This window comes from Ursus maritimus, unplaced genomic scaffold, assembly GCF_017311325.1.
Source record: "Ursus maritimus isolate PB19 unplaced genomic scaffold, ASM1731132v1 scaffold_2, whole genome shotgun sequence".
In the NCBI taxonomy this organism is placed as follows: Eukaryota; Metazoa; Chordata; class Mammalia; order Carnivora; family Ursidae; genus Ursus; species Ursus maritimus.
This window is the reverse complement of record NW_024424452.1, coordinates 49,017,172-49,023,547: the sequence shown is the minus strand read 5'-3', so window position 1 is coordinate 49,023,547 and position 6,376 is coordinate 49,017,172.

The following is a 6,376-nucleotide window of genomic DNA, read 5'->3' as shown; positions in this document are numbered from 1 at the left end:
ATCCACATGGATATTTGCTTTGCCACAGCGTTTCCCCGTAGTCCTGCTATCACGTCTGGTTATTCACTCAGGCTTCTCTAGAGACCTGCCTTTGCACTGAACTGAATACGATGGAAAAGGCAGTTCATAATCCAGAGAATGAGTTTATAGTCATCTCAGAAAATTCTAGGTCTTGTCCCAGTTTTTGTCCATAGGTTTTGCCATTCCTCATCTGCCCTAGATTTTTCTTGAGAGATCACATTCGAAGGCATTAATAGGGCGCATTTCATAATCTTAATTTTGCAAATACAGCTACAAAAGGGACTTTGTTACCTTGTCAAACTGCCTCTGTGACTCACAATTCTGCCACCAGGTGGAAGTAGTGTGCCCGTTTTAGCAACGAAAACAAGTTTCCAGAAAGATTCCTACAATGCCTTTACTTTTTTTTAATAATGTTTTTTTATTATATTATGTTAGTCACCATACAGTACATTCCTAGTTTTTGATGTAAAGTTCCATGATTCATTACTTGCATATAACACCCAGTGCACCATGCAATACGTGCCCTCCTTAATACCCATCACCAGCGTATCCCATTCCCCCGCCCCCCTCCCCTCTGAAGCCCTCAGTTTGTTTCCCAGAGTCCATAGTCTCTCATGGTACAATGCCTTTTCTACCCACCTGCTGCTCCTTGTTTTTCTCTTTCCATCTCTCTTTCCGATTTGGAACATTCTCAGTTTCACAGTGCACAGACATCCCCATTCTGGGAAAAGAAGGGAGAAAGCCTTTATAGAAATTACTTGACTATGACCATTTGTATTCGGCACACCTACAGAAATATTTATACTTTGGTTTATATTATTTACACATTTGTTTTCAACTTTGCAAAGATTTGTATGTTTAGTTGAACTTGGGGCTGTCCTTACCTGAAAAGATACCAGATAGTTGTATCAAATGAGGTTTTGCTTTTTTTTTTTGTTTGTTTATTTGCTTGTTTTTTGGTGATGGTGGTAGGGGGTGGGGAGTGAACAGAATGAACTTTGCTAGGGACACCTGGGTGGCTCAGTTGGTTAAGCGTCTGCCTTTGGCTCAGGGCATGATCCCAGCGTCCTGGGATTGAGTCCCAGATCAGGCTCCCTGCTCAGCGGGGAGTCTGCTTCTCCCTCTGCTGCTCCCTCTGCTTGTGCTCTCTCTCTCTCTGACAAATAGATACATAAAATCTTATTTTTAAAAAATAATAAAACTTCGCTAGAAAGCTAACATCTAAAATAACTGGAAGGGCATTTTGAAGGTGACCCAAGCAAGAGGGCACATAAGGCGACCACAGAGAAGGGCCAGGGGCTATAAATAAGGGCCAAGGAATAAGTACAGAAGTAAGGACTGATAAGTGGGGAATAAAATGGGCGGGGGGGAGAGTTTGGGGTGATGGCCCAGCGAGTTGGCCCACTGCGAGAGATCAGCAGGAAGTATCCCACTTCTTTAGGCTTTCTACCACAGGCGCTGCAGAGCCCCGGCTTCCCGAAAAGCTGTGATTCATTAAGAAAGGATGCAGTAGCCAGGCTCCCATGACTCTTCTTTCAGCTCATACCCTCCCCGTTGTTCTAAGTAATCAAGTGGATTGGGTTCCTGTGGAAATTCAGTATTTCTTGCCCCGGGTGTCTAGTTCACCTTCTCTCAAGCTTTCAAGGCTGGGATTCAGATGAGCAGTAAACAGTGTGTCAGGGAGTGGATGGAACCCTGGATAGATCCACACGGAGACAGAGGGTGGAGAGGTGGAATGCCACGGGGTTAGGAAGGTTCCAGGTGTGTTTTGCCTTCAGGGAGGGATTTGTCTGTTTAAGGAGGGGAGCTAGGTGGTGTTTCCTGCGCAGACGCTCTTTCTTGGTTCCCAGTGCTGAGAACAGTAGACCTGGAATCACTTCTTGTGTGTTGGACTGGATCATAGAGTCTCCAGGTGATAATCGATTATGGAGGTGATGGCGGGGTTCTGGGTGTGAAGAAAGAGTGGGAGAACCCTACTCCTAAAGGAGCGTTCTGGATGAAGTAATTGGTTAGGAGCAAACTGGTCCACACGACAATGATGTCTGTAGGTACCATCAACATGTTCCCAACCTTTAGACTTTTTAGTTATCTAAAGTGTTCCTTATCCACCATCTCATAGATAATGAATTTTTGATTATTTCTTTTATAAATTCCCATATGCTGAAACAAACCAAATTCCCCAAACTGTCCCGTTGCTGGACTAAATTATAGAAGTTTACAAGAAAGTAGTTTGGGCATTGACACGCATCAAGAAGGAAGATGACTACACACCAAGTTTCTCAGTGGTTGTCTCTTTCCCCTCATTCGGGGCTCTGCCGAAATGTTCTCCCTTGAGAGTCCTTCCTTGATCAAAGAAGCACCTCACCCCCCAGCCCAGATCACTTTCTATTCCCTTCCCTGGCTTTATTTTTCCTCCTGGTCTTCTCCCTCCTCGGCATGATGTGTATCTGTCCGTTTAGGAACTGGAACCCCCTAGGCTATGTAGTTCCAGGAGGGCAGCAACTTCGGCTTTCTTGTTTCCTGCTTTATCTCCAATGCCTCGGACAGTGCCTGGAGCTCAGGAAATGTTTGTTGTATTGACGAATAAATAAAGGGGGGAACGAAGTTGCAGACATGGAGAACTCTGCCGGTACAACGCTTCTTGGGGTTCAGAGTAGGTTCATGCTTCAACTGGTTTTGTCTGCTAAAGATTCTGCTTAAACAGAATGCCTAAGCCAACTAAGGGAAGGATTTTCTGAGAATATAAGGACCTATTCATGCTTTGAAATAGATCCAGCCGGGGTACTAAGCTCTGAGCCACCCACTTAAATGCCAATCAGCTGGGAAAATGGCGGGGGTGGGGGCTGTGATGCCCTGGTGTCATTGCTTGAGCGTGAAGCTGCCTTGTGGCCGACGATGTTGGCAGCCAGTGTCCCCACCACCTGCAGCCCCGGAGTTACCGATTCTCTAAGGATTTCCCTCAAGCCTTTGGAAACAGTGACAGTGCAGCTGTGATTCAAACCACAGGATCTACTTGGGATGTTCCTGGTTCTTAATCCCTCCTGACTGTGGTGCCCTCAGCCAGGCAACCATGTATATCTGTGGGATCACCTCAAACGTGAAGGGATAATAAGGCTTCCTGGCATCTAAAAGACATTATGGAGTCATTAGTTCATGTTTCAAATTGTTTCACAATTATAAGGATCATCATTTTGAAATAAACTCTTTCGAAGATTTCGGGAAAACCAGATGTCAAAAATACTAAGCTTATAACATGTCTTCTTACTCACTCGCTCACTCTCCTCAGGCGTGGGCCTGCCCAGTGGGAGATACTCTGTCCGAAGTGTTGGTTGAGTCCCCACAGGATGCAGTTCTCGGTTGGGTGCTGTCTGAGGGGAAAGAGAGGGTGGAGGCTATTCCGTGCCCTATGAAAGAATCCACTTATGCTGAGGGGGTCTCCGTGGAGTGGACTAAGCCATTCTCTGCAATGCATACTGCTGATTGTGTGTATTTGTTGAGAGCTTCCGCATACAGTCTGATCGATGATTCATCCTGAAAAGACAGATTCCAGAGTCCATATCGAGCCCTGGATCTTCAAATGCCTTGGGTAACCTCTTCACCCTATAGGGCCTAAAATATCTAGAGGACCAAGGGTAGCAGAATATTCTGGAGCCTGTCCCAGGACTCATGGCAGGCCCGGATGCATTTGGAATGGAAAAGGTGCTTGTGGACTTTGATCCACATCCTTCGGCATAATAAAAATTCCATTTGTAGTCAGTTCAAAAAATATTTGTTTTTTGACTTTCATAGAACATCAGGGAAATTAACATTTTTAACGGGCATTTTCAGGGCACTAGAGAACCATAGCTCTCAGGAGGCACTTGGTTTCAGAAAACTACGTGGTCCCTCCTCTAAGTGCAAGTCTGGAGAGTTTAAAGACGTTTAAAAGTATTTTCTTTGAGGATTTCTCAGGCTTGGTTTGGATAAGCTTTCGGGCTTATTACATGAGGTCGAGGGGCTTCTGTTGCCGTGCTGTCTCTGCTTTGTGCAAAGATCACGCTCTAACTTCCATTTCTGACCTCCTGGGTTGGGTAGGAATGTAGCAGAAAAAGCATAGTAATTGTAACAGCATCTAACACAGGCATGGTGCTAAGATGAGGACGCACTTCATTCATTTCATCGTCCTGACTCCTCTGTGGGGTAGGGACTGGCATCCCCGTCTCACAGAGGAGGACGCAGAGACTGGGTGGGTTGGGGCAACTCACCTGACCTCACACAGTAGTAAGAAGAAGGACTGGGATTTGAACCTGAGTCCGTTTGACTTTGGAGTATGAGGCTTTCAGCCACAACGTGGGCGGAGATGCCTCCCACTTTTTTGCTGCCATTTTTTTTGGAATTGAATGTGAAAGAGGAGTTGAGAACTTTATTTAATGAAGGTCTGAGCCAGGGCAGCTGAAAGCTACTTAGGATATATCAAATACTGCGTGGAGTTTTGCTATAACTTCTTTAAATATGAACGCATTACTTTTTTAGATGAATAAAGTCATCAAAAAAGTATACAAAAGAAAGAAATTATGAAAAAATGAGGGATACTAATGACCAGTCACATGGCACAATAGAATTTGTTTTGTCAAAATTATGTTTAAATACTTCTTATTTATGAGTGGGAAATGTTATCTTTTATTTACGATGTCTCTAAACCAGGAGAAGCTGTGTGTACAAACCAGTGCTGTTGTGGCCTGTGTCTTTTTTTCTTTTTTTAACTGAGGTAGAATGGACATAGAACATTATATTACTTTCAGGTGTCCACCTTCATGATTTGATTTCTGCATCTGCTGCGAAATGGTCACAGTAAGCCCTGTTAACATCCGTCACCACACAGAGTTACGAAGTTTTTCCTCTTGTGTGAGAATGTTAAAGGTTTACTCTCTCAGCAGCTTTCATATATAACAGTATTAACTGTAGTCGCCATGTTGTACGTTACATCCCCAACTCACTTGTCTTAGGACTGGAAGTTTGTACCTTTGATCCCCTTCACCCAGGGCTTTTTTTTTTTTTTTTCAATGGCATGTGGCTGGTTCTCAGTCAGCCCTTCCTCCCCATTGGCCATTCTGGGCACCTGGGTGGCTCAGATGGTTAAGTGCCTGCCCTCAGCTCAGGTCATGATCCCAGGGTCCTGAGATGCAGCCCCTGCTGGGAGTCCCCCACTCAGTGTAGAGTCTGCTTGAGATTCTCTCTCCCTCTCCTTCTGCCCCCCCACTTCTGCACCCTCCAAATAAATAAATAAATAAACAAATAAATAGATAGATAAAATCTTTAAAAAGTTAGCTGTCCTAATCTAAATCTAAATTTATCATTTTTGGTAAATATTTCTCAACTTTTAACTGCCTTATAAATTGTAATCCTTTATAATAAATTAGTTCCTTTGGGGGCGCCTGGCTGGCTCAGTCGACAGAGCATCTGACTCTTGATCTCAGCGTTGTGAGTTGGAACCCCACATTGGGTATAGAGATCACTTAAATAAATAGGACTTTAAAAAATTAAATTAGCTCATTTGCATTGGAATATATTTCTCAGTTTACCCGAAGGTATTCAACAGGAAGTTACAAGATGAATATTCCTTAGAAACCTTTATGATTTTTTTTTTTTCAGATTAAGACTCTTTTGGCCACCCTGGATGGAGTAAGCAATGAGTTCTTTTTCTCAATCAGACATTTGCCTGTGTGAAGCAGATTCAAAACCACGTACAATGAAGAATGTTGGCCTCGGAGCAAACTCTCGTTGGGCTTGTGTCTTAGGGCAGGAGAGATGACCTACCTTAGAGACAGCTGCCCCTTTCACACTCAGTTTCACAAAAGGGTGTGAGTCCCATTCTATTACTGTGATCAAAATGGCCATCTTAAAAGTCACTCAGGGGCGCGTGGGTGTCTCAGTCGTTAAGCGTCTGCCTTCGGCTCAGTGCGTGATCCCGGCGTTCTGGGATCGAGCCCCACATCAGGCTCCTCCGCTGGGAGTCTGCTTCTTCCTCTCCCACTCCCCCTGCTTGTGTTCCCTCTCTCGCTGGCTGTCTCTCTGTCACATAAATAAATAAATAAAATCTTTAAAAAAAAAAAAAAAGTTAAACTCAAATTTGCGGCCCAACTGTGGCACATAGATAAATCATTATTGAGAATATGTTTTTCTCTATTTTTTTTTAAATTCTCAAACTTAAAAAGAGCGGAGGGAATAGTACATTGAACACTTGTATACCCTTTCATCTAGATTCACTAGTTGTTAATATTTTGTCCTTTACATTTTCTCTCTTACACATGCACACACACACAGTTCGGGCTGTATCTTTTGAAAACATTGTAGATATCATGATATGTTACTCTTA